Source organism: Rhinolophus ferrumequinum, chromosome 2 (assembly GCF_004115265.2).
Source record: "Rhinolophus ferrumequinum isolate MPI-CBG mRhiFer1 chromosome 2, mRhiFer1_v1.p, whole genome shotgun sequence".
Lineage (NCBI taxonomy): Eukaryota > Metazoa > Chordata > Mammalia > Chiroptera > Rhinolophidae > Rhinolophus > Rhinolophus ferrumequinum.
The window spans coordinates 84,242,691-84,264,411 of record NC_046285.1 but is presented as its reverse complement, the minus strand read 5'-3'; the positions used below and the strand labels follow the sequence as shown (position 1 = coordinate 84,264,411).

Here is a 21,721-nt window from a genome sequence, read left to right as displayed (position 1 = left end):
TGTCAAATAGCCAGAGTCTTAAATGAAAAATAACTGGATGTCTTTTTTTGGTTTGTTTTTCTTATCCTACTACACTCCCGAAATAAGCCAAGGCATCTTCTATCTAGTTTCTTCTATTCAGGAACTTTCAATAAACAGTTGCACATGATTAATGACATTTTTTTTTTGGGGAAATAGTCATTTCTCTGAATATGACATTTTTATTGAGCAGTACATCTTATTCTTTGATAAATTATTTTGGAAGGAGTTTTTTTGTTTGTTTGTCTTTTGTTTTTTTTTTAAGCATAATTCATAGAGCAGCTGCTGTGTACCAGGCAGTGTGCTAGGCATTGGAAATATAACAGCCAATATGACAGGTAAGATCCCAGGTAAACAAACATGGAACAGGTGCTTGAGGAACAGGGTACCCTCTGAAGTAGGACCTCGGCATGGCCCGGGGAACCCAGGAAGTGTTCTTTCTCTAGCCCTTAATTACTCTTCTTTCTGCAGAAGCTCTCTCTTCATAGTATTCTCGTAGGATTAATGACCTTCAGCAGATGTTTTAATTCAAATATAATTCAGTGTAGGCTCTAAGTATATGCAGAAATACTATACTAGTCATATGTTGTTATTTTGTATTTGCAAGTAATTTCATTCAATGGGTAACTGGGATGTATGGAACAGAGCGTACTAAACCAACATTTTTGCAATGTAATTAAATGATCATTTAACTGCAATATGAAGAGTTTTATTTAAAGAATAACAAAGCCTGGATTATGTCATGGTTCAAAATACTAAACATACCTCTAGTTTGAATACATAACTCTGATTCGCTTGCCTCTGAATAATTTATAGATCTGGGGGATTGGGATACTGTCAGTTTATCTGATTTGTACTTCAGATTCACTAGAAAGTCCTTTTATATCATGTTCTTATGTAATGTTTAGTTTTGTTAAAATTCTGTAACTCGTGATTACAGTTTTATTTTTCAAACTTCCAACTTATTTGAAATGGGAAATAGAAATTATAAAAAGTATCAACCGTGTTAGATCGTTAGTTTTACTAACTATATAGCTCACTTGCTGTTAATTTATTTCTCAAAGTAAAATACTGTGGTACAATTGAGCTCGGTTTGCTCCTTTACTTTGTTTTGTGATCAGTAAGCTATTTCCATAGAATTTGGGGATTGAGAGGGAGCTTAGAAGCCCTCTGTGCCATTCTGGACCTTACAGGCAGTACCCCAGGCCTCACAGCTGATTAGAATCAGAACCCAGGACTTCTGACCTTGGCTCATTATTTTCCAGGAAAGGACATTTCATTGTGTTTTTAGTGAGTTATATATTTACATGGCTTAAAAGTGCAAACACTATCAGATGGTGTGGACTTGTATTCTGAGATGCTTTGCTCACCTTCGCTTCCCCATCGGCCCTGCTCTCCCTCACCTTCAGTTAATGTATTAGATGTCTGGTTTCTCCTTCCAGAATGTCTTTGTGCAAATATAAGCAAACACAAATAGTTTCTCTTTTTTATTTAGTTTTCAATAATTATTTTTCAGTTACAGTTGGCATACAATAATCACTAGGTACAACATAGTGATTAGACATTTATATGATTTATGAAGTGATCACTCTGATAAGTCTAGTACGCATCTGACACCATGCGTAGTTATTACAACATTATTGACTGTATTCCCTACGCTCTACTTTACATCCCCATGACTATTTTGTAACTACCAGTTTGTGCTTCTTAATCCCTTCCCCTTTTCACCGGCCCCCAACCCCCCTCCCAGCTGGCAACCATCAAAAAGTTCTCTATATTTATGAATTTGTTTCTGTTTTGCTTGTTTGTTTTGTTCTTTAGATTCCACATATAAGTGAAATCATATGGCATTTGTCTTTCTCTGTATGATTTACTTCACTCAGCACAAAGTTTGTTTCTGTTCCCCCCTTTCTTAAAAAGTAGTATATTGACTATATACACTCTTCTGCATCTTTTTTCTCTCATTAAGTGTAAATTCAAGCTCCTGAGAGGAGTCAGTCTGCCTACAGGTCCCACTTTACGTGCTACAGTTAGATGGGAACAAGGTTGCAATATTTAGCCTGACTCTGTAGCATATGAGACCTATGGGACCTTAGCTCTCTAAAGTCTACTATGTAGTGAAAAATGATTAGAAATGGAAAATAAAACTCAGGATGAAAAGTTATTGCAGTTGCTGTTATCTGACCCAAAGAAGAGAAGGTTTGGGCATCATTACTTTATAGATGAGAAAAGGAATGCTCAAAGGGAGGTAAAGTAAGTTACAGCCCCCCCCCAACTGGTGGGCGTCTGAATGGGGACTTGCACTCAGGTTTGCCTGTCAGTATTGAAGTCTCGGGGCTCCTTCTGCTGCAGGAGCTTGATACCTGTGTGAGTGACATGTACAGTCGATACTCATTATTTGTAGATTCCATAGTTTCAAATTTGCCTACCACTGAACTTTATTTGTAACCCCTAAATCAGTCCTTAAAGTGCTTTTTCAGTCATTCAGACATGCAGTCTATTTAATGCCACTTTTTTTTTTTTTGCTTTTCTCTGTTATTTTTGATGCTGATTTTGCTGTTTAAAATGACCCCCAAGTGTAGTGCTGAAGTGCTGTCTAGAGTTCTAAGTACAAGAAGGCTGTGACGTGTCTTATGGAGAAAATACGTGTGTTAGATAAGCTTCGGTGAGGCATGAGTTACAGTGCTGTTGGCTGCACTAAAGAAGCAACCGTCATATTAAATAAAATGTCTTGAAACGGAAACACACATAAAGCGAGGTTATGTATTGATCAGTTGATGGAAATGCCGTGACCAGAAGCTTGTAGGAACCTAACCCTATATTTTCACTGTGAGCAGTGGTTCAGGATTCAGTAACTGTTCACTGTAATTTTATAGAATGTAACTACCACAAATACCGAGAATAAATACAAAACTTTAGTAGCCAGCTCCTTCCTAGCTCTAGTTGGGTTTATTTCTTCTTACTCTACCCGAAGGTACAGCAGAAATAATTTTGATTAGATGCAAGAGAAAAAAATTTCCTAGTGATGAGATAACTCAAGACTGTGAAAAACTACAATTAAGTTTTAATTGCTTGCTCTAAAACGTTGTAAAAATTGAAACTTTTAGTATGTTGCCAAGAATAGTGTTGCTGACACTATAGCATGGTGACTAAGTAACTAACAGCATCATCAATTGGCCTGGGTTCCAGTCCCTGCTCTACCTCTTGTCCTGTGTGACCTTGGGCAAGCTTCCTAACTTCTTTGTGCCTCAGTATTCATGTATGCAAAATGGGGATGATAGCGGTACCTACTTCTTTGGTTGTTGGGGAAATTAAATTAGTCAATACATGAAAAGCAGTCAGAATAGTTCCTGATATACAGTTAGTGCTCTTTATGTTATTAGGATAATTGCACATCCTTGTTTGTCCAGAATAATTTCAGTTTTGGGGGGTATAATTATTAATTGTACATTTTCATTCTCAAAAGGTGTCCCAATTTGGAGGATAAATCATGTGGTGATACCAGCCGGCTGGGAGGGTGATTCTTTGTTTCTATCAGCTGACACCAAATCAGGGGCTACTTCTGTAAATACAAGTTGTGGTGATTAATTTATTTTTCCTCTTCAAGAACTAAGTTGAGAACTCCCTCCTAGTTTTGGAGGGCTTCTCAGAGAAGAGGGAACAAAGAGGAACAGGTTGAGTATTCAGATATGTCATGAAGCTATGTGTTTTTAACTCATTTTCTTTCCTATTCTATGAGTAAGAGTAGAGTGGAGTCTAGTTCTGGTTATTAGCATAGAGGGGATGTCTTTCCCTCCGGTCAGTTCTTTCTCCAGTAGCCAAGGAAAATTTGTGGGAAACATTACTAGTCAAGGAATCTAAGAGGTTAAAGTTTTGTTAAGAAAGTTCCCATGAAACTCGTCTTAAATTTTAACCTCATGAGAAGAGTCCAGGTGCCTATGGATTCCATTTGACGTAAGCGAGTTTAAAGTGGTGGCACTTTACTGAAAGACGGCACTGCTACTGGAAGATGAGTAGGACCCTCTCTTCTGGAGATCTTTAGGAAAAGCACTATATACGTTTCTAGGTGGGATGCTGCTATTACACACTGATAACAGAGGAACAGAAATTGAGCGATACGCTTTTAGAATGATACGCTTTTAGAGAGCTTCACTTTGCTCATTCACTGGTGAATCATTTTTTGGGTTTTTTTTTGTTGTTTGTTTTTTAGAATAGTTTTAGGTTACAGCAAAACTGAGTGGCAAGTACAGAGATTTCCCATATATCCCATGACCTCCCGCTTGTACAGCCTTTCAGTAACAACATCCCACAACAGAGTGGCACATTTGTTGCACTCGATGAACGTACATCGACACATCATAATCACCCAGCGTCCTCGTTTACATTAGAGTGCACTCTGGCTGTGGTCCATCTGCGGGTTTGACAAGTGTGTGATGACAGGGATGCACCGCTACAGTAACATACAGCATAGTTTCACTGCCCGAAAAGTCCTCTGTTCCATGTATTGATCCCTCGCTCTCCCCAACCCCTGACAACCATTGACCTTTTCATTGTCTCCGTGGTTTTACATTTAACAGTACTGTTCAGTTCTTAAGTGGTCATTTGTTCCATGTGCTCTGTACCTTTTGAGATGACTATGAGACATCTAAAGGCACTGCTGAACCGGCAGTTAGATACGTACATCTGGATGAGGGCAGTTTGAAGGTGGAGACCTATTTGGGACTGGTTGGCGTATAGATGGAATTTCAAGGATGGTGTTGGATGAGGTTACGGGGGAAAGACTGGAGATAGAGAAGAAAATGCCCAGCACAAAGCCCTGGGAAGTTCCAACACCAAGAGCTTGGGAATGAGAGAGGGGCCAGCAAAGGAGTCTGAGAAAGAGTAGCGTATGGAGATAGAGGAAACCCAGGAGAATGGTGTGCTCTAAAGCCAAGTCCCGTCGAACTTTTCTTTCTTTATATATTTATAAAGGAAAAGCCAACATAACTTATGAATGATTTTAATCTCTTGTGGAAAACTGTCGAGGCTCCATATTTTGTACAGTGGATGTGAGATAACAAAGTTCTGCACGAGAAGTCGTTACCCAAGGGTCACTTAACTGTGGGATCAGTGGATGAATGACGGGCCTTCATAACCCCTCAGTCTCAGCCTGGCTTGTGTGCCTTCTGGGGATTATCACAGTAATTGGCATCACTTCCAAACAGGCAAAGGAGGGGTGAAGTGCTCCATTCTAGATGGCAACGGTGTCTCCATTGTTGAAGTTCCACTGTGACCCTCCGGACACAGATGCTCCTTCCTGGTTTCATTTGTTTTCTGAATACAGGAAGTGCAGGTTGTGTTTAAAGGCAGGTTGGCCTAAGGTCCAAATGCATAGAGCAGATCCACTCTAATGGGGAGCATTTCCACCCCCAAATTGCCTTTTTTTTTTTTTTTAAACAACATAAACCATCCAAGAGTTTTTGGGTCACTGGTAGTGATTTGATTTACAAAAATAGTACCTTTATAAAAACAGGTATTGCATAAAGAAGGTACCTGTTTTTATATGATAACTTCATGTTGCTGTTGTGTAAGGGATGGGCTATGTTTTACTACCAGTGACTTTGAAGGAAAATGCTTCTAAGGCTCATACTTGAGCCTTAGTTTATACCAATTTTCACATGTGCAGTAGCCAAAATCAACATTTGAAAAATTGTTAAGGCTTTACAGCACACTGTGGCTATCATCAGAATATGCTGTGTTCAACCAGGTGCTGTTAATACCTTTCTATAACCTTAAATATGCCATTTCAAGATAATTCATTAGTAAGGTTTCCATGGATTATTTTTTCCTCCTCCCCGGACCCCTCTAAAAATTCATTATTGTACTGCCTTGGACTTTTGCCAGCATGCTATAAATAATTGGACTTAGCATCTCATCTAGTTTCTTCTGGCTCAGATTATGGATATAAGTTGACCAGACTTTTCTACTGATTTCAGTTCAGCAAGATTGCATTGAGATTATGAAGAGATGGCTGGGTATCATTTTTCTTCCTTTATTCTTTCTATGATTGAACTGTAAATGGTCCCGATTAATTGCAGTTGTTATAGAGGTATCAGTTATTGCAATTTGCAGACTCCAAAGCCTTCATAATGAAAGATGTACACTTTACAATCATACATTTATTAAAACTGGATGCTAACTGCCGCAATTAGTTCTTCCTCGGAGTTTAAATAACGTTTTGCAGGTTAATAAAACTTGTATGTTTTTTCTTTTGATATTAACATGAGAAGTTTTTCAGGGACAAAGAACAGATTGATGCATGAATAAAACTTATTTCTGATGAAGAATATATTGCTTTTCCTGAGAACTGAGTGAAAAACCAGAGGTTTGTTTTTATTTTTGCTACATACTGTGTTTCCCCAATAATAAGACCTAGCCGGATGGACAATCAGCTCTAATGCGTCTTTTGGAGCAAAAATTAATGTAAGACCCGGTCTTATATTGTATTGTATGAACAAGATGAAGGAAACTGTTTTTACGCTGAAACTCTGGAGGTTTTAGATGTAGTAATAACACCCTTGACAGGCAAGGTGTGATTTATCAGAGAAGGGTCTCCTACCTGTAATACTTTTAGCATCTCCTGTTTAAAAAATGAAATTTACCACTCTGTCATAGACTATAGGGTAAAGTTCAATTTTGAAAGTCTAAGGAACAATGATGGCATCCCTTTCATCTTGTTTTAAAGGTCTTTATTACAGGTAATGGTTAGATTTTTTTTGACCTCTGTCCCTAGACCTGTAGCTACACTTAATCAAACTGTAATCAAAAGTCTGACTTGGCCTGTCCGTATAGCTCAGAGTGTGAAAGCCACGTAGCACAGGCCATTTTGACTGTTATGTTAGTTCTTTTTACCTAGAACTCCACTTGTTCATTAACTTTCCAAGGAAATAAAATACTTTCCTCTTCTTTTTCTATTGTTATCTTCAAGCTCATCTTAAAAAACAAACAAACAAAAAAGTATAAGGAATAATATACAGTAACCAGAAGATTTGTAAAAGAAAAGCAAACTGTAAAACAATTATATTTTTCAAAAGTCTTCAGTTAAAAAAAAATTTCCTAGACATAACATAGTAAAGATAAATTCTGTATACTTTTTATAAAGCTAACTGCCTCTGTTTTTTAATATGTGACTGATTAATAATAGTAATAAAATCTACAAATGATTTTTTGTTTCAGAGACTACTTCTCATGTAACAATTCTTTATAGCTGAATTATGGTTTTTCACTTAGCCAAAGAAAAGAAAGTATTTAGACTATATGTTTAGTTTAGTTTTATTTTAGAAAGAAACTGGTGGGTATTTATTTTGCATAGCTATAATGAGTTCTAAGGAAATCCATTGGAAAAAGTACTACTGTTTAATGAAAAGATGTATAAAACTACTTGTAAACTGTAAAACACTATACAAGGTCTAGTTAAACTCTGGTGTAATAACAGATAACAATTCTGTAGTTGAAATTCGTGCTGACCTTGTTAGTATTGGTGCCAAGGCATTTTGAGTTTCTGATGTATTACAGAAACTAGAGTAGCTGCTGACAGCCTGAGAAGTCACGTGCCTCAGCAGAGCATGGATCCCGCAGCTCAGCTCTTCAGTAACAAGTCCCTTCCCTCCCACAGGTGTAGGCCTCTGCATTCCTTTTAAACCGGAGACCGTCACCTTGTGAAGGGATCACGGTGCAACTGTCCCTTGAGTAAACCACAAGAAGGCAGTTTCTTTGGTTTTCCTTAAATTTCTACAACCAGCTAGGAGTCAGCTCTGCTTCTGTGGCAGAAAGCGAAGACGGAGAATATGGTTCTTTTCTGGAGAAGTGACCAAATGCGAGTGTATATGCATATTGGCCAAAGTCCAGATTAGTTTTTTGCAGTAGTTTGCACCACAAGTATTAAGACGTCAGTTAAAAAAATAAAGGACATCTAGAAAATGAAAAACTCCCTGCAGACTATAAGTGATCACATTTCTACAATCCAGCTACTGTGTATCCTGGCGACTGACATAGTTGTAGTGATCCAGTGTCGACATTCTTAGCAAGTAATAAAAGATGATTCTGCGATGGCATTGTCCTTGCACAGTATGTAGGTGGGTGCAGGCGGGTAGCTGGCTTTATAGTGGCTCAGAGAGCTGGCAGGGAAGGAACCAAGCAGAGGTGTGCATCCGTGGGTTTTCTGGAGAGGAAGTTGTGTGGGTCGAAGCCAACAGTTAGGAATTTGGTTTGGACAGCTGGGTCCCATTGATGGTTCAGAGGAGAGGGAAGGTGAGGCCAGAGCTTTTAGTAGGAGATTTGGTAGATTCTTTAAAAGCAGATTGAAGCAGGGGAAAACGAGGAGAAGGGGTTACCATGAAGAGCAAAATACCATTACGGAAGATGCGTGTTTTGGGGCCAGGGTTTTGGTAGAGAAATAAGAGAAGGAAGGAGTGCATGTATAAAACAGAACACAAACATTGGTGAAATGGGACTGTTCATGATTTATAAATTACTGGCTGGCAGCAGGAAATGTAGATTTAAGAAGTACATCTGCTGTAGACATTTCTCTAAAGGAGTAGATAACATATTTTGTTTTTTGTAATTCTAAATTCATTATTAAAGAAAGTTGAAAGGCTGCCACATCTTGGTTGTGATCGAATGCTAGGCAAGACTTTTGAAACATTGCCATCATTGAGCCTCTTTGAAAGCCTCATGGGAGGGTGTGAAAACCAACATTTCTATAAATGAAACCTTTACTCCCTTCTACTGGCGACTCTTCTATGGTGAAGAAGCAGAAGGATGACAGCTGTTACTTGGGTTAAAGGCCTGTGAAGTGGGGCAGGGCTGCTTTGGTGTGGACATACTGTCCCCAGTCCCCTCATGTGACTCGGGAGATCTTGGCTGGCTTCCCTGTCACTGCTCCTAGAGAGAAGCTTAACATTCCCATCTCTCTCAGCCCTCGGGGTCTGCAGAGCGGTTTCAGGTAGCGTTCCGCAGGGCCTGGAATTCCCTGAAGGCGTGCTCGGGTCGGCCAGTTTGGGTGTCAGGGAAGCCAAACAACTGGACTCTGGGCCTCCTGACCTTGCCTCAACCAGAACAGTTCTTTATTGTTCAAATCCTGGAAGAGAGGAAACATACATAATCCATTCTGTGGGAAAGTAGGAAAGAGAGAGTCCTATACATGATCAGAATTAGTCTGTACTCAGCTTTTAGTCCTCTGTCCATTTCCCAGGTGCTGCCCTTTTTATTAAAGAGCTTTATCACCATGTAAATAACCCATCTAAGTTGTATTTGGTGGCTTTTAATATATTTACAGATTGAGCAAGCATCACAATCTATTTTACAACATATTCATTATCTCAAAAAGAAATGCTGTACCCATGAGCACTCAGTCCCCATTTCCCCCCAGACTTCCCCACCTGTGGGCAACCATCAGTCTACTTTCTGTTTCCATGGTTTTGACTATTCTGGACATTTCATATTCATGGAATCGTACAATACGTGGTCCTTTATGACTCGCTTCTTTCACCTAGCATAATGTTTTCAAGGTTCATTGACGTAACGTGTCAGTACTTTATTTCTTTTCATTGCTGAATAATATTCCGTTGTGTGGATGTACCACATTTTATTTATCCATTCATTAGTTGGTGGAAATTGGGCTGTTTCTCCTTTTTGCTATTATAAGTTATGCTGCTAGAAACATTTGTGTACAGGCTTTTGTGTGAGCAGATGTCTTCATTTGTCTTGGATATGCACGTAGAAGTGGGATTGATGAGTCCTATGGTAACTCGGTGTTTAACATTTTAAAGACCTGCCAGCCTCCTTTTCTCTTAAGTGGATTATGTGTGTAGACTTGTGGCTGGTCTCTTGCCTTTTTCTTTGGACTTCAGGTCAGCCTTCAGCTCTCCGTCCTATCCTTTGCCCTGCTACCTCTACAGTTACTTTCCTAAAATACAAGAAATCTCAGTGGTTCTCTATTACTTAAGGAAGGAACTGGAGCTGCTTAACATGGCACTCTGTGTTCTTCACCGTCTGGGCCCAGGCTACATGTATACTTTCATCTTCTAGTAATTTCCCAGTGTTTGTGCATCTTTCTGTGTTAGATGTTTTCATTGTACAAAGCCCGTGGTTCTTCAACTTTTGTGTGTGTCACAGACCCCTTTGAAAGTCCTCCATTAACAGACCCTGAAATCCACCACCACGTTCCTCAGACGCAATCTGCAAGTTCCCGTCTTTGCTCCTGCCACACCTCGCCTCACCCGTGCCCTTCCTCCTTTCTGCAATCACCTCATGTGAAAGTCACTTGCTTTTGAAAATGTCTTTCAGTGGATCTTTAAGGGAAAGTGTCATCTATTCCTTTCTTTTTTACAAGTGGTGCTAACAGTTTTTTGGGTGGTCTTCCAGGAGGGCCCCAGGGCAGTAGAACAGGGAGGGCTTACCGCCCTAGGAACTAGATTGTCAGTGCCATGAAGGCTGGGATTTTTGTTGGAATTTCTCTGTTCTGTGTGTTCTGTGTGCCTAGAATAGAGCCTGGAAGATGGTAAGTGTTCAGTTAAAAGTCACTGAATGAATGAGGAGGGGAGGGGAGGAGGCTGGGTCTGGAGCCTCCAGCCTTCGGGAATTGATGAAGCTCTAAAGTCAGGCTCAGGAGTAATCAAGGGGCTGGTATGCAGATACTAGATATTGGCTATATTAGGAGGGAACAAGAGGTGAGAACACAAAGAGGTTTGAATCGAAAATGGATAAAGGGGATGTATTAGTTTCCTGTTGCTGCTGTAACAAATTGCTGTACATTCAATGGTTTAAAACAACACAAATTTATCCTCTTAGAATTCTGAAGGTTGTTACGTCTGAAGTCTGTTTCACTGGGTTAAAGTCAAGGTGATGCCGAGGCTGATTCCTCTGCAGGCTCTAGAAAATCGGTTTCTGTGCCTTTTCCAGCTTCTAGATGTCACTTGCATTCCTTACCTGACGACCCTTTTACCCATCTTGAAAGCCAACTGCGTAACATCTTCTTTCCTCTCTGATTTCTGCCTCCATCCTTACCTCTTCTCTCTGATTCTGATCCTCCCACTTGTAAGGACCTTTGTGATTACATGGGGCTCAGCTGGATAATCTGGGATGACTTCCCATCTCAAGGTCCTGAATCACAGCTGCATAGTCACTTTCGTCATGTAAGACAACATAGTCACAGGACGTGGACATCTCTGAGGACCCTTAGTTAGCCTACCCCGGGGGGCTTTCAAAATAAACATGGTGCCCTTTGTGTTTTTGCCAAGTGTGTCTGTGGCTTGCCTGGCTTAGAGCCTCTTAATTGTGACATGACTTCTTCTTCCTCACAATAATTAGGAGGCACGGCCAAGAACAGTGTTTACATGTAAAGAAATGTTCCACCACTTCTTGGCAGAAAATTGTTCGTTTGCTCTGGTTCATTGCTTTCCCATCTGTAACTCACTGAGGAGGCACCGACGACACATAGGACCTAAAGAGGACGCAGCTAGGTCTTCCTTTCACTTTGGCATTGATAAATACCTGTTAAACATTTTTACAAGTTGATGAGAAAGTGTATACCTGTGATTTTGAGAGGATTTGGTATATGGCAGGATTGTATTGCACCTGATCCCCCAGATTTAATTGATGGACATAGAGGAGCTTGGCTTGCTGTCCTCGAACAGAGTGCACTGGACAGGCAAGAAAGCCCAGTGGCGTTCTTTAAAAGACATGTGAATTGTGTGACTTCATATAGGACAGAAAGGCACTCTATTGCACTTTAAATGGTAATTAATGCACATATGCCATGTGCCAGACCATGTTCTAAGCACATAATATGTTTTTAATTTGTTCAGTCATCATGAGAGCCATATGAGGTCATACCATTATTATTCCCATTTTACAAATGAGGAAACAGGGCATGGAGACATTAAGCAAGTTGCCTAAGGCTCCATGGCTAGTAAAAGAGGAGGCTGGGATTTGAACCCTGGCCATCTGGCTCCAGAGCTTGTACCTGTAGCCAATACCCTGCGTAGATTTTCCAGAGTGTGATGTAATGGTACAGTGTGCAATGGACTTCATCTGGAAGTGTATTCATTTATACACTTATCATTTTCTGTATCATATGATACATAACTGTACCATATACAGTTATCATTATCTAGTTGTGAGGTAAGAGGCCACGTATCACTACTTTTGAAGGAAAGCACGAAGGTTGGGAAAGACAAAGTGAGAAGCCTGTTCTTTGGTGTTGAGGAGCTGATTTGGAGGCTTAATAGTCACCGATCTCTCTTTTCACTCCCATTGAATTGGCCTGTAGGATCTCTTTCTCTTCCTTCTGGTGTGTTTCCCTCTCACTGTGTTGTCTGGGGTCTTTCTTGAGTTAATGGCTGTGTGTGGCAGGACTGAAGGTTGGTCCGGTCTCCACTCAGTTGTTCATTTTGTTTTACCAAATGAAGAAACAGAAACTCATCATGATCCCAGATTGACTTAAAGCCAAGGTGAGATCTTGTTTACCTCATGGGTCCTAGTCTTCTGTCTTTTGCTAAACAGTGTTAATAACCATCTAAAAAGAAAGTACTATGTTTAAAATCCCTGATGAAAGTTGGAGGAGAGGGTTGTCTGAAAAGGGCATACTGGGACAGGTAGACCAGGTTTGAAAAATGTCAGAGAGGACATGCGATTCTATTTCTTGCAGACAAGCATCGTTTTTCCTAGAATATTATAGAAACTGACCTCTAGAGTGTTCAAAATTCTGTGTCTTGGTTCCTTTTTTTTTGATGAACCTGATGGGAGCCATAGAAGCTTTTTTTTCATTTAGGAAGATAACCTTTTGGAACGTACTTAACAAAGAAAAACCAAGATGCAAAGATTTGGGGTTAACTTGAAATGTTATTCTTCCTCGGATTGAATTCTGACTTGAAATACCATGGGGCTACCTAATAAGGATCTGGTAATAATAGTGCCTGAAGAGAAACGTGTTGTCCCCTCTGCTGATGTTATTTCGGAACGACCAGCCCACAATAGGAAATGGGGCTTCATCGTGAAAAGGCTTTTTTGTTTGACTTGACTTTGTTCCAGTAGCCTATAAATTTATTCTCGGTGCTGTTTCCAAGCCCAACCAAGAATCCACATTTTCCTGGTTTGTTTATAATTTATAATTTATTCTCTAACTGCGTCCACAAAAGGCTCAAGGCAACTTACGGTAAATGGCAAGGGCACAATGAGTCTGTTTAAGTGGGAAGCAGAAAACAAGGGGGGGACGAAGAGAGCCCCCATGCCCGGCGGCTTCTCCTGGTAGTTACGAGGAGTGAGGGTTGTGCACTGCAAAACCCTCTCACGCAGCCAAGGTGACAGGGTCACAGAATTGGTTTTGTAATTATCATCTAATAGTTCCTCAGAAGTCATAAAACTTTTCTAGGTTTTGAGTTTTCAAAGAGTTTTTGCCAGGCAATGGATTAGCAAAACTATTCGTGAAGTTACAAGCCCGGTGTTTCAGATTTCGTGTAAGAAGCGTATACAACCACCTTGGATATTTTTGATATTTGCCAAGCAGCAGAGCCATTCAGTGCCACCTCACCCCGCTCCCCCAGGCCCATCGTGAGCACCCTGATAATTTAATGTCGTTCTTAAATCAGGCCTGGTAGATACTCGCTTCATGTAATCACTCACTGTTCTTCTCCTTGGAAGATGGCACTTGAACAGCGGGGAAAGGAGGAAGGACAGGTATGTAGTATTGATTCATTCAGCACACTTATCGAGTGCTCATGCTTTGCTAGATCCTAGAGATCCAAGGGTGAACCAGATTTCAGTCTTCAGGGTCATATATAAAATTGGGGGTTCGGGGGGGAGATTTTCCATGAGATGTAAATAAATAGTTTCGCTCAAATAAAAAATAATGAAGAACTGTCAAACTGTGTGGAATAGCCCAGAGTATCCCAAGCCCAGGCACACACAGGCTTTCATTTCTTTTACGGACATTTTGATAAGAGTGCTGGCGCATGCTTCCTGGCATCCATTGATATTATCCTCATTTCTGGGAAAAGTTAAAATATGGATGAATGCATGTGAGTAGCGCTGGGACAAAAGAATCAAGTACACCAAATGTTACCATGGGAACAATCACCCTTTCCTCCAGTTCATTTTTGCGAAGCCGATTCTGATGATAAATACTTTAAATTCTCATTTTTAAGTGAAAACTCAGTCTAATAGTATTAGGATGTCAAGGACTTTTGAAACACTGTTTTTCTGTCTGTGTATGGTCCTGTTCATACTCCTTCTGGCATGTACATTATCAGCGAGAAGGACTAAGGAAACCCAAGCCCTGATACGGAGGAGTCTTGGGGGCACTTAGTTCTGTAGTCTCTCTTTGCCTTCCCTTCCCCCGGCCCCCACTTCACTTTCCTCCTTTGGGATTTGCTGGGTTCCTTGAACTGTATGGGTCTGGGGAACCGGATTTACTGAGCAGGCTCTGTCTTTTGTGATATTCAGGATAAGAAAACCCTTAGTTTATTTCTTTCACCTCAGTCTCTTCTGCCCTATGTCCAGGCTCATCTTAAAGGTTTTAATAAGGTGATAAGGATCTTTTATCAAAACCCACCCTGCAGCTTTTAAGGATCAAAGAGTCGCTATCAGAATGGGAAGGAGGGCTACCAGAACATATTTTTTTAGAACATGTTTTTTCTCACATTCCCAACCACTTGTAATTTCAACCTTTAGTTCCTCATTATTAATCTGGCGATAGAATTCCAGAAGAAAATGCTAGCATAGAATGTGAGAAAACATATAGTCTGCTAAGGAAGAAACCTTGTGAGACCTGTACCAGATCAGGATGTAGGGTATACTCATTGAGAAAAAACAGTTGTGTGTTTTTGTCAAATTGGCAGATTTCCTATCAGTGTTAGTCTGTCTAGTGACGGATTCATAGATGAAATTCATCTTGTTCATCATCAGTATTGATTGACTGGTAATAGTTGCCTGGAGTGCAAATTCTGAATCCAGGCAGAGTGCCACATGCAGTTAGTAACGCCTGCCATGGGTTCGTGGTGGTACTCTTGCCACGCTTTTACTATCCCTGATCCAACGTATTAAAAGAAATTGATTCTGATCTTTAGTGTCAAACTGACCACCAAAAAAATCCCCAGACCAATCCCGAATCTCACTTATCCACAGCAGAATATAAATTCATTTTGGTAGAGTACAGGATGTTCTATTGGTGTTCTGTTAGGAAAATGTTTCCAGCAGCACATAGTTGGTTGCCACTTATCTGGAATATTTCTTTGTTTAGTGAAGACACTTTACTATATAAGAGCAACTTTAGACATGTGAAACCTGCCTGGTATGTTTCGTGTCTCCGGCATAAGTGAACATGACCCTCTCTGGGATGCTGCAGCCGCTTAGATTGACAGCTCATTCAGACGAGGAAGAAGTCCAGGAATGATTTGCGTTTGCTTTAGGCAGATGGATATTAATGAAGAAAAAGTACCTTGAAAGGATGCCATTCTGAGACGGGCACAGGATAGCACTGATTATAACCAGATCCCTGCTTTCTGTGCTCTCCCTGCGTGAGTGTCGAGTGCTGAGCTTCTTAGCTGTTCTGGAATCATTCCTAAATTGGGTGGGGCAAGAGTTGATCTGGTAGTTTTTTCAGTAAGTGCAGCTGGCTTTGGGTCTCATTTTTGTGACCTTACTGGACAGGATTGTAAACGTTCATGCTGGGAGTTTGTGTCTTCACTGGTGGTCCTCACTGCACCTACCGTAGTTCTGGGAACCCAGTTTGAGGTTCGCAGATGTGTTCCCAAATATATGCTGCCTTGACTTACCAGTGAGGAAAGCAAGGTAGATAGAGACTGACCAATTTGTGGGTATTACATACTTGGTAAAATAGCACTAGAACAAAATTTCTTGACCAGGTTTCATCTTTATAATTTTCTATTTAAAACACAAATTGGACTTGTTCGCATCACATATTTGACTATCTCCTATGTTCCAGGTACTGTGCCCAGGACCTGGGCACATAGTGTTGTATTGTACACAATCGCCATGGCCTCTGTCCTTGCTAAGAGAGCAAGTGTAAACCAAATCACAATATAATTAATTATGGTCATTATATTATGATTTGGTAGGAATACCAAAGAAGAAGTAGAGGGGTTTATAAGCACATAAAATCGGGGAGCTTAACCAAGCTCCCCAGGACCAGAGAAAGCTTCCTGGAGGAGATGAAATCTAATCCAAGACTTGAGGGATGAGTGGGGCAAAGAGGAGGGCAGCAGGGAACAGGAAAGGCCAAAATGAATGACTCCCCGAGTTTCACAGGGTAACTAGAATCCCCTATTTGCTCACACTGTGTCGAGCAGGACCAGAACACACCACTGGCCATGACCGTCCCCTGGAGGCTCACCTCAGGCAGTTGTTGACTTTTTTAGTGTCCTGCTCACCTTGCCGCAGAGTGAATCCACTGTGAAAGTCTTGACAATGACGATGTGTGTGATTTACATGGTGAGATGATTCCATAGCTTGTCTTCTTGGAAAGTAGTTTTAATTTCTTTTTCAGTTCAGCTGTTAGTCTTCTTGCTGGATGTCTAGTGTGAGGGCTGGATCGTAATAACAGACAGGCAAGAAGAGCAGGCACCTGCGAGCAAAGGCTGTAGGTGTGATGGTTTGTTGACAGGCTCTGGACTCAGACAGGCCCTGGCTCTGGGTTCACACGGAGGCTCAGTTGTTTTGAATTTTGACATAAGGTCTCTTAGCCTTGGTTTTCTTACCTGTAAAATGGGTATAATGGCCATCTCATAAAGTAGGCTTGAGGATTAAATTAAATGAGGCAGTGTATGGGAAGCAGGTAGCCCTGAACTTAGCACAATGAATGGTGATCATAATTCTGGATTGTTTGCTGCTTGACATCGGAAAAGCCTGTCATCCTCTGCTAGACACATGGAAGGAGATTTTGTTGGTTTGACTGATTTAAAACAGATTTATTGTCTGTATCAAATAAGTTTTAATCTCCCCTTTAGATTGATGGATTGACTCTACAGTCTTCAAGAGCTATCAGGAACACTCATATCTGATATGCCAGTTATATTACCAGTTGAGTTTTAAGAAGGCTGTTAGTAATGGTATGGGGATATTTACACCTCACACTTGTAGGTCTTTTATGCCTAATACCGAAGGGAGAAAGTGAAGCTAAGAAAAGTACATGCACTATGTGGCTATCTCACAGTTGACTTTGTTTTTCCCCCCCAAAAATGCAGTGCCACATTTAAGCCTATCACTTGATAAAGCAACCAGAAAAAGCCTAAAGCATATACACAGTGCCTGAATGAAGTTCTAGGAAATATTAGAGGAGAGTTTACAGGCCATGAGCAAGCTCTTCAAACATGGACTTGTAGTTATCACCTTGAAGTCCCACCTCCTGGGAGGCCGCCCTGGTGTTCTTGGTGGTCTGACTATTGCCTGCTCAGCCAGCAGCTCACCTGGGCAGGCCGCAATCTCTGAAGCACTCATTCGAGGTGGTGATGGTGAGTCAGCAGTCAAGCTGGGCTAACTTGTGTTCCTAGTTAGGAGGCAGTGTTTTCAGGAAGCCTTTTCTGGTTTATCAGAAGTTTCTCAAAATCTAGACTTTAATGATAAGATTAGAATTTTGGTAGAAAGAAAAAAAAGAGGGAGAGGTTGTATAACATGATTGGTTGGAAAATATGATCATTTTAGTAATGCTACAAAGAGGAAAAATTGGAAAAAATTATAGCACTGAAGTATATTTCTATTAAAAAGTTGTGCCTAAAATAAGCCTAATGACTTTACAAATTCACTCAGGTTTTATGCAGGGAACCAGAATGGTTTTACTTTTGCTTCAGATTTTATTTGGATCAGCAGCATTCTTGGTTATGGGAATAATACCTCATTCTTCAGTAACACTTTCTTGGTCTTTTTGTAGCTCAGCTCACTTAGTAAAGTATGCAAAATTTGCCAAAATAACCAATAGATAATTGAACACAGAAAGCTTTAAATTGTGTCTTAATTATGCTAATGTCAAAATATAAGATGAGTGGCTTGGTTCATATCGTATTAAAGTAAGTAGCATAAACATGTATTTCATTAGTACTTTGTTTTTAATCTTGTACTTTGGCAAGCCTTTTACTGTGATAAATGAATTTTCCTTTTCATTTGGAAAAGCCAAGTTACTGTTGTTTTTGGTTATATAGTTGCATTCCTTCAGATTGTGACAGTTAGCTAAAGACAAGAAACTGCAAAAGACACTTGCCTCTAAGATATTTATTTCTTACATTTACATGATAAAGACCTTATGAAGGGTTTCTTATTTTTTAAATTTTCTGTAAACATTTTCTTAAATGACACTTGAAATTAAAATAAAGTACAAATATTTTGCATGTATATGAAAACCAGCTAAAAATGAGCTGGTCCTCTGACTACATACTATCTAGAATTGCTATGGCTCAGAATTCTCACAGATGCATATTTTCAGCTGTCCGTTTGACATCTGCAAGGCAAAATTACACTGCTTGCTTCTTGCTCCTCCTAAACCCCTGTCTTTGTGAATGCTTGATGGCCCAATTTGATGCCTTGGTAGAAACCTTAACTAGAAATTCTTCCTTGACTTTTCCATCCAATGAGTTTCTCCATTCTATCCACTTTTCCTCCAAATTCGTTCCCTAATCTGTGTCCCCTCTTTTTAATTTCCCACTGCCAGTCTTTGCCGTCACTTGCCCAGTGTAACCATCTCAGTAGCCTGGTTGTAGTCTGTCTCTCCCCACTTGGAATCCATCCCTCCGCTGCCCTAATTTTCCCTGATTGGGTGATTAATTGTCTTGTGGATTCCTGTGGTCCACAGATGAAGCTCAAGCTCCTTAGTATATACAGTCAAACCGTTGTAGTCATCTCTGACATGCTGTTCAGCTGTCATTATCTGCCCCTGTTCCTCCTGTGGTCCACATCTCAGCGTCACTCAACTACTCACGTTTTCTTGAATGCGATTCGTGGCTGGGCCCACGTTGTTCACCCATTGCATGGTGCTGTGGCCCTCTGCTTCCAGTCATGACATTGTTGTCGCTGAAGACCTGCCTCACACCCTCCCTTACCTGTGTCCTGCCTTCAGGATTTTTCATGTATGCCTGCCTCTGTTACAGATCTTGTTCTGTCATGAATTGGTCCATACCTCCCAGGGGCCACTCCACTGTCTGTGTCAGGAGGGAAGGCTTCCTTCTTACTCAACTTTCATTTAATGAAATAATCTCCCCTTGACATATAACGCAGCTACCTATGTATCAGTTCGTGGTATTATACTGTCTTCTCTTGTGGACACTGCTGTTGGCACAGAGTCCGTGCAGCTGGAATTCTACCTGTAGGTATGCACCTAACCCAGAGACTTGAAAACAGGGACTCAAACTGACACTTGTATGCGAATGTTCATGGCATCGTTATTCGCAATGGCCAAGGATCTAGCAGCAGAGGAATGGACACACAAAATACGGTACATACATACCAAGGAATATTATTCAGCCATAAAGAGAAATAAAGTTCTGATACATGCCCCAATATGGCTGAACTGAGAAAACATTACACAAAGTGAAATAAGCCAACAATAAGCACAACTATTGTATGATTCCACTTCTATGAAATCTCTGCAGTAGGCATACACAGAGACAGAAGGTACATCAGAGGTTATCGGAGACTGTGGAGAGAGGGAAATGGGAGTAACTGCCTAGTGGGAATAGCCTTTATGGGTGATGAAAAGATTTTGGAAATAGATAATGGTGATGGTTGCACAACCTTGTGAATGGAATCCATACCATTGAATTGTACTTTTAAAAATGGTTAAAATGGCAAATTTTATGTTATGTATAAAAAATAGTTCGCAATGAAAAAACTATAGTTCATGTAATTTTAAAAAAAGCTACTACCACCAGCAAACACGCTTATGCCCATATGTCTCAACGTGTAGTTATATGCAAGAATGTTATCTTTCTGTATCATCTGTGTTTATCTTACTTTCCTTATATAGCATACATTTCTTTAAGTCAGGGACCAGTCAATATAGGAAAATATCCTTTAAGAAACATGGCTTTTGTTTGGGAGTTTAGAATTGGTTGTTTTTGAAATTGCTGAAACTTGAAGAAGCAGGTTGGATATTTTATTTGAATCTGAATAGACTCAGTCCTGACAAAGTGTCATGAAGCCGTTGACTGGGTTTTGGCACATATTGGTGTGTTTTCTGGCCTACTATCTAAGAACTGTGCACATTAACCCTCATACCGTTGGAAAGAAAGGCAAACGGTCCAGCAAAGTCTGCTTTAAGTTTTTTCTCTTGCTGTTTTAAAACAAGGGGCTTGGATGAGTAGGCCAGTTGCCATCTGTGGGGGGGGGGGGGGGGGAGCGGTCATTGATTATTTTCTCTGTGTCCTTTTTAAAGGAAATAAAAATGTCAGTGCTTTCTCAGAGTATAAATGATTTCACTCTTCTAGGAAGTTAAAATGTAGTTTTCTTTTAAGCTCCTATGGAAACTTGAAAAGCTAAAATAAGTATTGAGGACAAGCTAATACTACAGTTTATACTAAAATGAGTTTGATGTACATGTACATATAGAAAACCAAAGCCTCCTACTGTTGTGATTACTTTATATCTTAGTGTCGGGATTTTCTTTGAAAATAACTGAGGAATAAATGTGAGCAAAGGGTAGCCCATATTTACTATTGTCTTGTATATAATTTCTGTTGTCGCCTTCACTGTCTGCCTTGGATTATGACTGAGTCCGTCCAGCAAGCTGGTAAGGAGCAGTGATGTACTTAATTCTAAAGAGCTTATTGAAAATTAAATTTCCCTTACATTACTGTTCCAGAAGTCAACATTAGAAATTACTGTTGATTTTTACCTTCATCTCCCTTTTTTGGAAAGTGCTTTGGTCTTCGTGTGATAGTTATTTCTAATAGATTTTCCTACCTCTCTGAAATTGTGTGCAGTAAATGGGCTCTCGAGCAGTTCTCAAATTTTACTGTTCATTTAAATCAGCTGGAGATCTTGATAACATGCAGGTTCAGATTGGGGGAGGTGGGTGGTGAGATTTGCATTTCTAAGAAGCTCGTGGGTGATACCAGTGCTGCTGGTTCATGGACCACATTCTGAGCAGCAATACTTTGGGTAGAAACCTGACACCATTACAAATACCTGATTTTGATGTTCTGTTAAAATTGGATGCGATCTAGGGTTGCCAGATAAAATACAAGATGCCTGAGTTCCATGCAATAGTTCGCACATACTTGTACTAAAAAAAATTATTCATTGTTATCTGAAATTTAATTTTAACTGAACTCAATATCCGCAGACACACACACACCCACACACACACACAATCTGGCAACCCTAAATTGCAATCTAAATAATTTTTGAAGATACTTAAATGCCATGCATATTATTAGATTTAAAATACGATTATTTTTATTTTGACAGAAAAGACACAGAATTAGGTTTATTTCAGACTTGCTGCTTAAGCACTTACTTACACGTTTTACTCATATGCTTTCTAATACAATAAAATATGTAAGCATCAGCCTCTCCCCTCAATAATTAGGTAGTTCTTGAAAAATAGGGAAATCTATATTCTGAAATATACCTGAAAGCACAGGAATGCACTGGATTATCAATGTTTTAAACTGACCACTTGACGTTATAAGGTATCAACATGATAGATTTAAATTTAGAC

General features: G+C 40.0%; 1 protein-coding gene across 2 annotated transcripts in view; it reads left to right on the top strand.

Annotated features, from left to right (window-relative positions):
• ARHGEF26 (Rho guanine nucleotide exchange factor 26) overlaps positions 1-21,721 on the top strand; it is a 117,499-nt gene that overhangs the window by 40,027 nt on the left and 55,751 nt on the right. The window lies entirely within an intron of this gene.